We start from the raw sequence: 17,106 nt of genomic DNA on the forward strand, positions 1-17,106 counted from the left end.
CCGAAGGTTGTTCGGAGTCCCGGATGTGATCACGGACATGACGAGGAGTCTCGAAATGGTCGAGACATGAAGATTGATGTATTGGAAGCCTATATTTGGATATCAGAAGTGTTGCGGGTGAAATCGGGATTTTACCGGAGTACCGGAGGGGTTACCGGAACCCCCTGGGGGTTAATGGGCCATAGTGGGCCTTAGTGGAGATGAGGAGAGGCGGCCAGGGCAAGGGCCGCGCGCCCCTCCCCCTAGTCCGAATAGGACAAGGAGAGGGGGGCGGCGCCCCCCCTTTCCTTCCTCTCCTCCACCTCTTTCCCCCTTCTCCTATTCCAACAAGGAAGGGAGGGAGTCCTACTCCCGGTGGGAGTAGGACTCCTCCTGGCGTGCCTCCTCCCTGGCTGGCCGCACTCCCCCCCTTGCTCCTTTATATATGGGGGCAGGGAGGCACCCCATAGAGACACAACAATTGATCGTTTGATCTTTTAGCACTAGTAGAAAAAGGGTCTTTTGTCCCGGTTTTTGAACCGGGACTAAAGGGTCGTTACTAATGCCCTAGCCCTTTAGTCCCGGTTCTTACACGAACCGGGACAGATGGGCCTCCACGTGGCCGCTGCGGCGAGCCCAGGCAGGAGGGCCTTTGGTCCCGGTTGGTGGCATTAACCGGGACCAATAGGCATCCACGCGTCAGCATTTCAGGGGCTGGGTTTTTTTGTTTTTTTTGAAAGGGAGGGGGGTTGGGGGTTTTGGGGGGTTAATTTAGGTGTTTCATATATTGTGTTAGCTAGCTAATTAATAGAGAGGAGTGTCCTCTCTTATCTCCGTGCTTGGTCGACGCTACGTACTATACGTATAGAGAGGACTAGACACGCTAGCTAGTAAGAAAATGAAGGAAACAGAAGATCGTCATGAACATATGCATACAGAGAGAAGTGATATCGACCACCTCTCCTTCTCCGAGAGATTGGTCGAACAACAAGTTCTCGTATATCTATCCGACACTACTGGCTGCATATATACAATAATTATCTCTTACAATATAATCTCCTAATTATATACAAAGTCAAGGTCCACATGGTATTCTCCGTCTTCAGCGATCACGTGGTCAAGGAAGAATGCCGCCAATTCCTCTTGAATTGCTCGCATACGATCTGGTGCTAGGAGTTCATCCTGCATCCGAAAGATCCAATTTGAAGAAGGGGGTCAATACATATATATATGAATAAATGAAACTCAACACAAATGATGGTAATAAAATAAAATTGTTAATATTATTGCTTACGCACTTCATATTGTTCGTCAGAGTAGCCCCGCTCACAGGTCGTGTGGCGGATGGACACGCAAACGTAGTATCCACAGAAATCATTCCCTTGTTCCTGCCACAACCACTTTACAAGAAATAGAGGTCAATCAAACTGATAAGCAAGCATGCTAAATGGTATTGATGAAACTAGCACTTGAATCACTAGGAGATGCGCGGAACATGCTACTATAGTACTTACTTTCGGGTGTCTAAATTGCAGCTTCATCGGCAGTCCCAGAGCTTTTTGGGTGAATTTTCTCCAAACCCTGCCAGACAAGGAAAACAATTACTTGATATCAGGAAATGAACAAAGTTGCTGATATGGTGGATAATGATCGATTTAACTTACTTCTCGAGCATTTGAGTCATGTCCGCATAGTCCTGGGGATCTTTTCGTCTCGAGTCTAAGACGGTTACTACTCCCTGCTCAAGCTTAATCTCTAGGAGAATATAGTGGAAGCTGCACACGCATGCATAAGTCATCAATTACATTACTATAACCTGGACTAATAAGGGAAACCGAATATGCACAAGACAGTAACACTCACTTGAAGTTGTAAGGAAAGAGTATTATATCTTTGTTTTCATTTATTACCAACGATCGTAGCAAGTTGGCCTCGGTATTTTCGGCATGATATTTAACCTCAGTTGCATCTATGAGATTTGTGTTAATGAATCCAATATCATCGACTTGTCTTTTCTTCAATTCGGCGATCTTCAATCTGCATAATATAGTGAGGATAATTATAAATACATGCAATGAAAGAGCTGACCTATATAGAGAGACTTAATGACAGAAGTAGTACTACTTACAGACAGTAGCAAGTGACCGTTGATTTATCGAGGGCCTTTTGATTGAAAAACTGGAAGAACTCCTCAAATGGAACATTCAACAGTTCAATTCCAACGAGGTCATGCTGCTCTTTAACTCTCAGCATCAAAGTATCCCTCCCCCCAGACGCTCTGCAGGTTTTCATGTACCAATCATGTAATCTTCGCATCATCGTTGTTAGAGATCTTTCATCTTTGACGAGAGGCTTCCCGTAATGGTATTTGTGTTCGTCCACCTCCAAGAAATCATAATGTACATCGTCGGGCAGGTAATCTCCAAGATTGCTATAACCGGCCACCATCCTCGGATCATTAGCGACGATGTCTTTAGACACCTTGAGCGGGGGGTACGATTGGTTCGCTTGTTCGCCGAGCTGGGCAATTTTTTTCCCAGCTCGTCGTTCTTTTAACCTTTGATCACTGACAGTACTTCCCGACCGCTCCGCTTCGGCAAATGTCTTTCCAATAATGCGCTCATAGTTGCCTTTCGGCGGAGACTTCGGTGGTTTTGTCAGGGCAGCCAGAGTGCGCTTCGCTTTCACCGGATCTACCTTCTCCTCCGGAGGTGGATGTTTCTTTGCTTTCACCCCTTCAAAGAAGTTCTTCACTTCGGCTCGCACGATCTTCGTGGTTTCCTCCTCGGTCCTCTCGTATGGTAACTTATCTGGAGTCTTCAGAGAAGGAGTGAATCTGTATTGCCTCCCGCCTCTGGCTGTACTGCTAGACGCCGGCAGAGCAGACAGAGCGGCTGCGGCTGTATTCTTACCTTGCTTACGAGGCGGAGGAGAAGGACTACGATGCGCCGGAGCAGCCGGAGCGGCGGCAGGTCTCTTCCGCCCTTGCTGACGAGGCGGAGAAGGAGGAGGCTGGCTGCTCCGGCGCGTCGGCGCAGGCGGAGAAGGAGGCGGAGTGCCGCCACGCGCCGGAGAAGGAGGCTGAGTGCCCTGATCACTCGCCGGAGGAGGAGGCGGAGGAGGAGGCGGAGTGCCGCCACGCGCCGGAGAAGGAGGCTGAGTGCCCTGATCACTCGCCGGAGGAGGACGCGGAGTGCCCTTACTCGCCGGAGGCGTCCAGTTCGGAAGGTTGATGAGCTCCTTCCGCCATAGGCATGGAGTCTTCAGAGTAGAACCCAGCCGAGTCTCCCCTTCACCGGTAGGGTGGTCAAGCTGGAGGTCCTCAAATCCCTCCGTTATTTCGTCCACCGTCACCCTAGCATATCCTTCTGGAATCGGACGACAGTGAAAAGTTGCGCCGGGTTCAGGAGGTCGAACAGAGGCGACAGCCGCCTTGACTTTGAAGTTCTCCCATCGCGTCATAAGGTGGCAATGTTGAGACTCCGTGATAGCATCCACGGGGTAGCTAGCAGAAGCCGTCAAGACATGCTCCGGCTGAAGCAGCTCGGTGGAAGCCACGCTGATTCTCCGCTGAGATGGCGGGGTAGCTTCGGGGGTAGTTTCGGCAGGTCGATTGCTGCGAGCTACGTCTCGTTCCTCTAGCGTTTGAACCCTTTCGTGCAGCTTCTGAATTTGGGTCTGCTCCACTTTTTTCCTCCTCTCCTGGCTTTTGTAACCGTCTGCGTCCGGAAAACCAGCCTTCCATGGAACGGAGCCTGGCGTGCCTCGTGTCCGTCCAGGGTGCTCAGGATTCCCGAGGGCCATTGTGAGCTCGTCGTTCTCTCTGTCTGGAACGAACGTCCCTTGGTGCACTGCATCGATATAGTGCTGAAGCCACTTGACTGGTATTCTCATTTGCTCGTTCGTCCAAACGCACTTCCCTGATACAGGGTCCAAGGTTCCGCCAGCCCCGAAGAACCAAGTCCGGCAACGGTCTGGCCAGTTCATTGTCTCTGGTTCGATCCCTTTATCAAGCAGATCATTCTCAGCCGTGGCCCACTTAGGCCGGGCTTTGAGGTAGCCACCTGACCCCGTGCGATGGTGAAGCTTCTTCTTCGCAGCATTTTTCTTGTTTGTCGCTGATAACTTCTTACTCTTTTCCGATGTCTTGTGGGCCACAAATGCGGGCCAGTGATCTCTGATCTTCTCATATTTGCCGATGAATTCTGGTGTCTCTTCTTTGTCGACAAACGTTTTCAGCTCATTCTTCCACCTCCTGAATAGGTCTGCCATCTTCTTAAGAGCATGAGACTTGATTAATTTCTCTTTAACTGGCTTCTCCGGATCCTCCTCTGGCGGTAGGGTGAAATTTTCCTTCAGCTCAGTCCAAAGATCATCTTTCTGCATATCATTGACATAAGACACCTCAGGGTCTTCCTTCTTAGGCTTATACCATTGGTGGATGCTGATCGGGATCTTGTCCCTAACAAGAACCCCACACTGAGCAGCAAATGCTTCCTTTGTCCGGATGGGTTCAATCGGTTGGCCGTCGCGCGCGATTGCTGTGATCTCAAACCTTTCATCCGAGCGCAACTTATTCTTCGGGCCTCGTCCCTTTACCGAAGTTGTGCTCGATCCGGAGGGCTAGAAAAAAGAAGAAAGACGAGTTAATTAATATGTGTACATACCAAAACAATGAATGCATCAATTAGCTAGTCAGCACAGGCTTAACTAATATATTTACCTGGCCGGACTCTGTTCGGTCACCGGAGCCGTCACCACGGGCTCCTTCTTGCACCAGCATTGGGTCACCGGAGCCATCATAATCATGTCTTTCCTCCTCCACTCTTCGATCACCGTAGCCTTCTTCTTCACCCTATTCTTCCAGACCATCACTGTCGTTAAGATACGACAAGACATCACCTCCGGCTAAGATTATATCCCCCAACACCTCTTCTGCTTCCTCGTCTCGTCCGTGCTCCATTATTTCTGCAAATATTACAACATGGCAATTATTACACAAACATGACAGCAGGTGGATATATTAGTGCAAACGTAGACCTAGCTTATTCTGGGTTTGGGGTGGCCTCGGCAACGCTTGAAGGGTCGGGGCGCGGCGGGAGGGGGTAGGAGACCGACATCTTTTTTTCTAGGGTTTGGGTGTCCTCGAGAGTTTTGGTCGAGCGAGAGGGCCGGGGGGGTGCTCCCGTGGTATAAGTTATCACGGTCGAAGTTATCCGGGAGGGGGTTATATCGACAACGATGACATACATACATGGGAAAATAATGTTATCGGGGAGGGGGTAGGTCGACCCCCCCCCCCTCGTGCTGAAGTCATCGGGACACGGGGTATATCGACAACGCATATCCGATAAAAAATAAGAAGACGAAGAAGAAATAAAAAGAGGAGAAGAAGATATTAATAGAGGAGAAGATTGAAGAAAAAAAGATTCTGTTTTCTCTTCTTCTCCTCTATTCCTTTCTTCTTCTCCTCTTCTTTTTCTTCTTTTTTCTTCTTCTTATTTATTTCTCCTCTTCTTCCTCTCCTCTTCTTCTCCTTTCTTCCTCTTCTTATTTTCCTTTTTCCTCTCATTCTTTTTCTTCTTCTTCCTTTCCTAGCTAGATATATAAAACTTTTCTAAAAATATAACTGTTGCATATATACATGGAAAAAATGTTATCGGGGAGGGGGTATATCGACCCCCCCCTCGACCCTCTTTTCCTTCTTCTTCCTTCTTCCTTCTTCCTCTTTTCTTCTCCAACACAAAAGACATCTCATCTCATCTCATTTCATCCAAAAATAATTCTTTGCATATGAACATACATACATTTACTTTTTTTCTTAAATGTTACATATGAACATTTTCTTAAATGAGCATATACAACATATACAGAGCATTATACAGTGAACATACACACATACATACATACATCGTAACAAAAAAAATGAAAAATAGGCCGGTGGTCGGCGACGGCGAAGATGGTTGGCGGTGGCGCGCGCTTACGGATGGCGTGCGGGGACGGCAATGAGAAGGAAAGGGGAGGAGGCAGGGGCTCACAGCGCGGGGAGGGGTCGAGGTCGCCGGCCGGAATCAGTGCGGCGGCGGACGAACGGCCTCGGGGATGAACGGGTCGCGGGAGCCGGCGTGGTGCTTCCCCGCAGCGACGGCGACGACGGGCGCGGGCGACGGCGACGGCGACGACGGGCGCGGGCGACGACGATGGCGTCGGCGGGGGCGGCGGGCAGCGTCGGGGCAGCCTGGCGGCGACGGGGCAGGGGCGACGACGGGGGCGCGCGAACGGCGTCGGGGCGGCGCGCTGATGGCGTTGGTGCGGCGCGCGGACGGCGTCTAGGCGGCGGGCGGCGTCGGGGCAGCGGACGGCGCCGATCTGGACAGCCTGGCGGCGTCGATGAGCTCGGCGTCGTCGGGGCAACTGGCGATGAGTTCGTCAAATTTTCCTAAGTGCTACTTATATACCCAGGCCTTTGGTCCTGGTTCATAGCAGCAACCGGGACCAAAGACACCCTTTAGTCCCGGTTGGTGCCACCAACCGGGACCAAAGGCCTCTTTTCAGCAGCCCAAAGGGCGGGAAGCGGCGGCCTTTGGGCTGCTGAAAAGAGGCCTTTGGTCCCGGTTGGTGCCACCAACCGGGACCAAAGGCCGCCGCTTCCCGCCCTTTGGGCTGCTGAAAAGAGGCCTTTGGTCCCGGTTGGTGGCACCAACCGGGACTAAAGGGGGGGCATTGGTCCCGGTTGGTGCCACCAACCGGGACCAAAGGCCCCCTTTAGTGCCGGTTGGTGCCACCAACCGGGACGGAAAGCCTTGCACAGCGGCGTGGTGGTGGGACTTTAGTCCACCTCGCTAGCTGAGAGAGAGCCGCACCTGTTTATAAGGTACGGTGCGCCTGAGCTGTCGAGCTCCTCTCTAAAGCAGGCTTACGGGTCTAACCTCTCTGTACATGCCGGTGGGCCTACTGGGCCTTCTGCGGGCTTGAATCCTGGCCCATGGATGGGTTTCTAGTCGTATTCAGGCCGTGGTGGCCCACTAGGTGGCATAATTTTTATTTTTTGCCTGTTTTTTTGTTTTCTTTTTTGCTTTATTTATTTTGTTTTGTTTCTACTTACAACAAAAAACTTATTTATTTTATTTTATTTTGTTTCTAATTACTTATTTATTTTACTTTATGATAATTCTTTTTGCTATTAAAGTTTCTAACAAAAAAAGTTCTTTATGAAAATTCTTTTTGCTTTCAATGATTTTGAACAGAAAATACTTCGATAATTTTAGTTGCATCAATTTTATATAATTTTAGTTTCAGTAATACTAGAGGTTGCTTATAATGTTTTGAAGAGAAAATACTTTGATAATTTTAGTTTCATAAATTTTATTTATGTTATTAAAGTTTATTTTATTTTGTTTCTACTTATATATTTTATTAAAGTTTATATTATTTTGTTTCTAATTACTTATTTATTTTATTTGTTATTTTTCATGCACCATTTTTCATGCATTTACTGATTATTTTGAGCTATAAGACCCTAAAATTGAAAAGCATTTCAAATGAACTCTGAAAAGGTTGAAAGTTGGCATGGTATTAGCATTTCATCCACATAGCATGTGCAAGAAAGTTGAGAGGGTTACGGCAAAAAACTAGATGCACTTCGTGTACAAAACGGACAAACTCTTTCGAAGTCTCAGGATTTCATACGGAAACTCGTCTGTTACAAAGGGATTTCATTTTTTAAAACTTATTTGAACTCCTGACTTTTTGTGTGTTCAAAATGCACCATTCAAAGCCACATCATCATTTTTCAACCCTTTCTGACTTCATTTGTTATTTTTCATGCATTTATTGATTATTTTGAGCTATAAGACCCTGAAATTGAAAAGCATTTCAAATGAACTCTGAAAAGGTTGAAAGTTGGCATGGTATCATTATTTCATCCACATAGCATGTGCAAGAAAGTTGAGAGGGTTACGGCAAAAACTGGATGCACTTTGTGTACAAAACGGACAATGGTATCATACTAGTCTGTTACAAAGTTGGCATGGTATCATCATAATAGTTGCGGGAGAAAGTCTTCACTTTTTCTTCGCTTGTGTCATTTGCTTATTGCGCCGTAACCATGGATAATCTTCATCGTTTATCAGGATGCTTGGGTCAGCCTTGACTTTGAAGGGAGGAATTTCATGAAACTTTTCATAATCTTCAGACATGTCTGTCTTGCCCTCCACTCCCACAATGTCTGTTTTTCCTGAAAGAACTATGTGGCGCATTGGCTCATCGTATGATGTATTCACTTCCTTATCTTTTCTTTTTCTCGGTCTGGTAGACATGTCCTTCACATAGATAACCTGTGCCACATCATTGGCTAGGACGAACGGTTCGTCAGTGTACCCAAGATTGTTCAGGTCCACTGTTGTCATTCCGTACTGTGGGTCTACCTGTACCCTGCCTCCTGACAGATTGACCCATTTGCACTTAAACAAAGGGACCTTAAAATCATGTCCATAGTCAAGTTCCCATATGTCCATTATGTAACCATAATATGTGTCCTTTCCCCTCTCGGTTGCTGCATCAAAGCGGACACCGCTGTTTTGGTTGGTGCTCTTTTGATCTTGGGCGATCGTGTAAAATGTATTCCCATTTATCTCGTATCCTTTGTAAGTCAGTACAGTCAAAGATGGTCCCCTGGACAAGGAGTACAACTCATCACAAACAGTGGTGTCACCTCTGAGACGTGTTTCCAACCAACTGCTGAAAGTCCTGATGTGTTCACATGTAATCCAGTCGTCACACTGCTCCGGGTGTTTGGAGCGCAGACTGTTCTTGTGTTCATCGACATACGGGGTCACCAAGGTAGAGTTCTGTAGAACTGCGTAGTGTGCTTGAGACCAAGAATGCCCGTCCCTGCATAGTATTGAGTCCGCTCCTAGCGTGCCTTTTCCAGTCAGTCTCCCCTCATACGACGATTTAGGGAGACCTATCTTCTTAAGGCCAGGAATGAAGTCAACACAAAACCCAATGACATCCTCTATTTGATGGCCCATGGAGATGCTTCCTTCAGGCCTAGCGCGGTTACAGACATATTTCTTTAGGACTCCCATGAACCTCTCAAAGGGGAACATATTGTGTAGAAATACGGGCCCCAGAATGACAATCTCGTCGACTAGATGAACTAGGACGTGCGTCATGATATTGAAGAAGGATGGTGGGAACACCAGCTCGAAACTGACAAGACATTGCGCCACATCACTCCTTAGCCTTGGTATGATTTCTGGATCGATCACCTTCTGAGAGATTGCATTGAGGAATGCACATAGCTTCACAATGGCTAATCGGACGTTTTCCGGTAGAAGCCCCCTCAATGCAACCGGAAGCAGTTGCGTCATAATCACGTGGCAGTCATGAGACTTTAGGTTCTGGAACTTTTTCTCTGGCATATTTATTATTCCCTTTATATTCGACGAGAAGCCAGTCGGGACCTTCATACTGAGCAGGCATTCAAAGAAGATTTCTTTCTCTTCTTTCGTAAGAGCGTAGCTGGCAGGACCTTCATACTGCTTCGGAGGCATGCCGTCTTTTTCGTGCAAACGTTGCAGGTCCTCCCGTGCCTCAGGTGTATCTTTTGTCTTCCCATACATGCCCAAGAAGCCTAGCAGGTTCACGCAAAGGTTCTTCGTCACGTGCATCACGTCGATTGAAGAGAGGACCTCTAGGTCTTTCTAGTAGGGTAGGTCCCAAAATATAGATTTCTTCTTCCACATGGGTGCGTGTCCCTCAGCGTCATTCGGAACAGCTAGTCCGCCGGGACCCTTTCCAAAGATTACGTGTAAATCATTGACCATAGCAAGTACGTGATCACCGGTACACATGGCGGGCTTCTTCCGGTGATCTGCCTCGCCTTTGAAATGCTTGCCTTTCTTTCGACATTGATGGTTGGTCGGAAGAAATCGACGATGGCCCAGGTACACATTCTTCCTGCATTTGTCCAGGTATATACTTCAGTGTCATCTAAACAGTGCGTGCATGCGTGGTATCCCTTGTTTGTCTGTCCTGAAAGGTTACTGAGAGCGGGCCAATCGTTGATGGTTACAAACAGCAACGCGTGCAGGTTAAATTCCTCCTGTTTGTGCTCATCCCACGTACGTACACCGTTTCCATTCCACAGCTGTAAAAGTTCTTCAACTAATGGCCTTAGGTACACATCAATGTCGTTGCCGGGTTGCTTAGGGCCTTGGATGAGAACTGGCATCATAATGAACTTCCGCTTCATGCACATCCAAGGAGGAAGGTTATACATACATAGAGTCACGGGCCAGGTGCTGTGATTGCTGCTCTGCTCCCCGAAAGGATTAATGCCATCCGCGCTTAAACCAAACCATACATTCCTTGGTTCAGCTGCAAACTCAGCCCAGTACTTTCTCTCGATTTTTCTCCACTGCGACCCGTCAGCGGGTGCTCTCAACTTCCCGTCTTTCTTACGGTCCTCACTGTGCCATCGCATCAACTTGGCATGCTCTTCGTTTCTGAACAGACGTTTCAACCGTGGTATTATAGGAGCATACCACATCACCTTCGCAGGAACCCTCTTCCTGGGAGGCTCGCCGTCAACATCACCAGGGTCATCTCGTCTGATCTTATACCGCAATGCACCGCATACCGGGCATGCGTTCAGATCCTTGTACGCACCGCGGTAGAGGATGCAGCCATTAGGGCATGCATGTATCTTCTGCACCTCCAATCCTAGAGGGCATACGACCTTCTTTGTTGCGTATGTACTGTCGGGCAATTCGTTATCCTTTGGAAGCTTCTTCTTCAATATTTTCAATAGCTTCTCAAATCCTTTTTCAGGCACAACATTCTCTGCCTTCCACTGCAGCAATTCCAGTACGGTACCGAGCTTTGTGTTGCCATCTTCGCAATTGGGGTACAACCCTTTTTTGTGATCCTCTAACATGCGATCGAACTTCAGCTTCTCCTTTTGACTTTCGCATTGCGTCCTTGCATCGACAATGACCCGGCGGAGATCATCATCATCGGGCACTGGTTCCTCTTGATCTTCAGCAGCTTCCCCCGTTGCAGCATCATTGGGCACATCGTCTGGTTCCTCTTGATCTTCAGCAGCTTCCCCCGTTGCAGCATCACCGTATTCAGGGGGCACATAGTTGTCATCGTCCTCTTCTTCTTCGCCGTCTTCCATCATAACCCCTATTTCTCCGTGCCTCGTCCAAACATTATAGTGTGGCATGAAACCCTTGTAAAGCAAGTGGGTGTGAAGGATTTTCCGGTCAGAGTAAGACTTCGTATTCCCACATTTAGGGCATGGACAACACATAAAACCATTCTGCTTGTTTGCCTCAGCCACTTCGAGAAAATCATGCATGCCCTTAATGTACTCGGAGGTGTGTCTATCACCGTACATCCATTGCCGGTTCATCTGCGTGCATTATATATAATTAAGTGTGTCAAAAACCATTACAGAACATCATGAATAGATAATTAAGTGACCAAATTAATAGAAGTTCATCATCACATTAAAACCAAAGTACATACATAGTACTCATCTAACAACATGTAGCTCTCCAGAGCATCTAATTAATTAAACCATACATTGAAACTATGTAAAACATTTCAATGCGAAAACAAATGCGATCATAATCGCAACCAAGGTAACAATTGATCCAATGGCATAATGATACCAAGCCTCGGTATGAATGGCATATTTTCTAATCTTTCTAATCGTCAAGCGCATTGCATCCATCTTGATCTTGTGATCATCGACGACATCCGCAACATGCAACTCCAATATCATCTTCTCCTCCTCAATTTTTTTTATTTTTTCCTTCAAGAAATTGTTTTCTTCTTCAACTAAATTTAACCTCTCGGCAATAGGGTCGGTTGGAATTTCCGGTTCACATACCTCCTAGATAAATAAAATCTATGTCATGTTGGTCGGCATAATTTTCAGAAACAATAAATGAACCAATAGTTATAAAGATAATATATACCACATCCGAATCATAGACAGGACGAGGGCCGACGGGGGCGGATACCAAAACCATCGCACTATATAATAACAAGCAATAAAATAGTAAGAAAATTAGACAAGTATCTATCTAAAGTAAGAATTTTTTCTTTCAGAAAGAAGATAAGAACAAGAGGCTCACCACGGTGGTGCCGGCGACGAGATCGGCGCGGGCGATCGACGGCGGTGAAGACGGGAATGGGACGTGACGGGCCGCTAAACCTAGACAAATCTCGAGGAAAATGGAGCTTTGAGGTCGAGCTTCGAGAGGAGAAAGCTTAACTAGTGTGGCTCGGGCATTTCATCGAACACCTCATGTGCATAGGAGGTGAGCTAGAGCACCACAAAGCCCTCCCCTCGCCGGCCAGAGAAAAACAGAGCACTGGAGTGCTCTCCTCGCGGGCGAGGGGTATATATAGGCACCTCAGTGGTCCCGGTTCGTGGCATGAACCGGGACTAAAGGGCAGCCTGTGGTCCCGGTTCAAGCCACCAACCGGGACCAATGGTGGTGGGCCAGGAGCGAGGCCCATTGGTCCCGGTTCGTCCCACCAACCGGGACCAAAGGGGCCAGACGAACCGGGACCAATGCCCCCACGAGGCTCGGCAGGCCCCTGGCCTCACGAACCGGGACCAGTGCCCCCATTGGTCCCGGTTCTGGACTGAACCGGGACTAATGGGCTGACCCGGCCTGAACCAAAGCCCTCTTTTCTACTAGTGTAGCCGTGTGCGGTGCCACCCTCCACCATAGTCCACCTCGATAATACTGTAGCGGTGCTTAGGCAAAGCCCTGCATCGGTAGAACATCATCATCGTCACCATGCCGTCGTGCTGACGAAACTCTTCCTCAACACTCGGCTGGATCGGAGTTCGAGGGACGTCATCGGGCTGAACGTGTGCTGAACTCGGAGGTGCCGTGCGTTCGGTACTTGATCGGTCGGATCGTGAAGACGTACGACTACATCAACCGCGTTGTGCTAACGCTTCCACTTTCGGTCTATGAGGGTACGTGGACAACACTCTCCCCTCTCGTTGGTATGCATCACCATGATCTTACGTGTGCGTAGGAATTTTTTTGAAATTACTACGTTCCCCAACAGTGGCATCCGAGCATGGTTTTATGCGTTGATGTTATATGCACGAGTAGAACACAAGTGAGTTGTGGGCAATAGAAGTCATACTGCTTACCAGCATGTCATACTTTGGTTCGGCGGTATTGTTGGATGAAGCGGCCCGGACCGACATTACGTGTACGCTTATGCGAGACTGGTTCTACCGACGTGCTTTGCACACAGGTGGCTGGCGGGTGTCAGTTTCTCCAACTTTAGTTGAACCGAGTGTGGCTACGCCCGGTCCTTGCGAAGGTTAAAACAACACCAACTTGACAAACTATCGTTGTGGTTTTGATGCGTAGGTAAGAACGGTTCTTGCTAAGCCCGTAGCAGCCACCTAAAATTTGCAACAACAAAGTAGAGGACGTCTAACTTGTTTTTGCAGGGCATGTTGTGATGTGATATGGTCAAGACATGATGCTAAATTTTATTGTATGAGATGATCATGTTTTGTAACCGAGTTGTCGGCAACTGGCAGGAGCCATATGGTTGTCGCTTTATTGTATGCAATGCAATCGCCCTGTAATGCTTTACTTTATCACTAAGCGGTAGCGATAGTCGTAGAAGCATAAGATTGGCGAGACGACAACGATGCTACGATGAAGATCAAGGTGTCGCGCCAGTGACGATGGTGATCATGACGGTGCTTCAGAGATGGAGATCACAAGCACAAGATGATGATGGCCATATCATATCACTTATATTGATTGCATGTGATGTTTATCTTTTATGCATCTTATCTTGCTTTGATTGACGGTAGCATTATAAGATGATCCCTCACTAAATTATCAAAGTATAAGTGTTCTCCCTGAGTATGCACCGTTGCGAAAGTTCTTCGTGTTGAGACACCACGTGATGATCGGGTGTGATAGGCTCTACGTTCAAATACAACGGGTGCAAAACAGTTGCACACGCGGAATACTCAGGTTAAGCTTGACGAGCCTAGCATATAACACATATGGCCTCGGAACACGGAGACCGAAAGATCGAGCGTGAATCATATAGTATATATGATCAACATAGTGATGTTCACCGTTGAAACTACTCCATCTCACGTGATGATCGGACATGGTTTAGTTGATATGCATCACGTGATCACTTAGAGGATTAGAGGGATGTCTATCTAAGTGGGAGTTCTTAAGTAATATGATTAATTGAACTTAAATTTATCATGAACTTAGTACCTGATAGTATCTTGCTTGTCTATGTTGATTGTAGATAGATGGCCCGTGCTGTTGTTCCGTTGAATTTTAATGCGTTCCTTGAGAAAGCAAAGTTGAAAGATGAGGGTAGCAATTACACGGACTGGGTCCGTAACTTGAGGTTTATCCTCATTGCTGCACAGAAGAATTACGTCCTGGAAGCACCGCTGGGTGCCAGGCCTGCTGCCGATGCAACTGACGATCATCGGGCAAGTCAACCAAAGTCCACACTTTGTTCTCATACATGGATCCCATCTCAGATTTCATGGCCTCCAGCCATTTCGCGGAATCTGGGCTCATCATCGCTTCCTCATAGTTCGTAGGTTCATCATGGTCAAGTAACATGACCTACAGAACAGGATTACCGTACCACTCTGGTGCGGATCTTACTCTGGATGACCTACGAGGTTCAGTAGTAGTTTTATTTGAAGTTTCAGGATCATTATCATTAGCTTCCTCACTAATTGGTGTAGGAATCACTGGAACTGATTTCTGTGATGAACTACTTTCCAATAAGGGAGCAGGGACAATTACCTCATCAAGTTCTACTTTCCTTCCCACTCACTTCTTTCGAGAGAAACTCCTTCTCTAGAAAGGATCCATTCTTAGCAACGAATATCTTGCCTTCAGATCTGTGATAGAAGGTGTATCCAACGGTCTCCTTTGGGTATCCCATGAAGACACATTTCTCCGATTCGGGGTCGAGCTTATCACGTTGAAGCTTTTTCACATAAGCATCGCAGCCCCAAACTTTAAGAAACGACAACTTGGGTTTCTTGCCAAACCACAGTTCATAAGGTGTCGTCTCAACGGATTAAGATGGTGCCCTATTTAACGTGAATGCAGCCGTCTCTAAAGCATAACCCCAAAATGATAGCAGTAAATCAGTAAGAGACATCATAGATCTGTTGGGGAACGTAGTAATTTCAAAAAAAATCCTACGCACACGCAAGATCATGGCGATGCATCGCAACGAGAAGGGAGAGTGTTGTCTACGTACCCTCGTAGACCGTAAGCGGAAGCGTTATGACAACATGGTTGATGTAGTCGTACGTCTTCACGATCCGACCGATCCAAGTACCGAACACACGGCACCTCCGAGTTCAGCACACGTTCAGCTCAGTGACGTCCCACGAACTCACAATCCAGCAGAGCTTCGAGGGGGAGTTCCGTCAGCACGACGGCGTGATGATGGTGATGATGATGCTACTGACGCAGGGCTTCGCCTAACCACCGCTACAATATGACCGAGGTGGATTATGGTGGAGGGGGGCACCGCACACGGCTAAAAGATCAATGATCAACTTGTGTGTCTATGGGGTGCCCCCCTCCCCCGTATATAAAGGAGTGGAGGAGGGGGAGGGCCGGCCCTCTACTATGGCGCGCCCTGGGGAGTCCTACTCCCACCGGGAGTAGGATTCCCCCCTTTCCAAGTAGTAGGAGTAGGAGAGAAGGAAGGGGAATAGAGAAGAGAAGGAAGGAGGGGGCGCAGCCCCTCCCCCTAGTCAAATTCGGACTAGGCTTTGGGGGAGGCGCGGCCTGCCCTCTCTCTCTCTCTCCCCTAAAGCCCAATAAGGCCCATATACTCCCCGGCGAATTCCCGTAACTCTCCAGTACTCCGAAAAATACCCGAATCATTCGGAACCTTTCCGACGTCCGAATATAGTCGTCCAATATATCGATCTTTACGTCTCGTACATTTCGAGACTCCTCGTCATGTCCCCGATCTCATCAGGGACTCCGAACTGACTTCGGTGCATCAAAACACATAAACTCAAAATACCGATCGTCACCGAACGTTAAGCATGCGGACCCTACGGGTTCGAGAACTATGTAGACATGATCGAGACTCATCTCCAGTCAATAACCAATAGCGGAATCTGGATGCTCATATTGGTTCCCACATATTCTACGAAGATCTTTATCGGTCAAACCGCATAACAACATACGTTGTTCCCTTTGTCATCGGTATGTTACTTGGCCGAGATTCGATCGTCGGTATCTCAATACCTAGTTCAATCTCGTTACCGGCAAGTCTCTTTACTCGTTCCGTAATGCATCATCCCGCAACTAACTTATTAGTCACATTTCTTGCAAGGCTTATACTGATGTGCATTACCGAGAGGGCCCAGAGATACCTCTCCGACAATCAGAGTGACAAATCCTAATCTCGATCTATGCCAACTCAACAAGTACCATCGGAGACACCTGTAGAGCACCTTTATAATCACCCAGTTACGTTGTGATGTTTGGTAGCACACAAAGTGTTCCTCCAGTATTCGGGAATTGCATAATCTCATAGTCATAGGAACATGTATAGGTCATGAAGAAAGCAATTGCAATAAACTAAACGATCAAGTGCTAAGCTAACAGAATGGGTCAAGTCAACCACATCATTCTCTAATGTTGTGATCCCGTTGACCAAATGACAACTCATGTCTATGGCTAGGAAACTTAACCATCTTTGATCCGACGAGCTAGTCAAGTAGAGACATACTAGTGACACTCTGTTTGTCTATGTATTCACACATGTACTAAGTTTGCGGTTAATACAATTCTAGCATGAATAATAAATGTTTATCATGATATAAGGAAATATAAATAACAACTTTATTATTGCCTCTAGGGCATATTTCCTTCAGTCTCCCACTTGCACTAGAGTAAATAATCTAGTTCACATCGCCATGTGATTTAAAACGAATAGTTCACATCACCATGTGATTAACACCCATAGTTCACATCGCCATGTGACCAACACTCAAAGAGTTTACTAGAGTCAGTAATCTAGTTCACATCGCCATGTGAT

Source organism: Aegilops tauschii, chromosome 1 (assembly GCF_002575655.3).
Source record: "Aegilops tauschii subsp. strangulata cultivar AL8/78 chromosome 1, Aet v6.0, whole genome shotgun sequence".
NCBI classification, from domain to species: Eukaryota; Viridiplantae; Streptophyta; class Magnoliopsida; order Poales; family Poaceae; genus Aegilops; species Aegilops tauschii.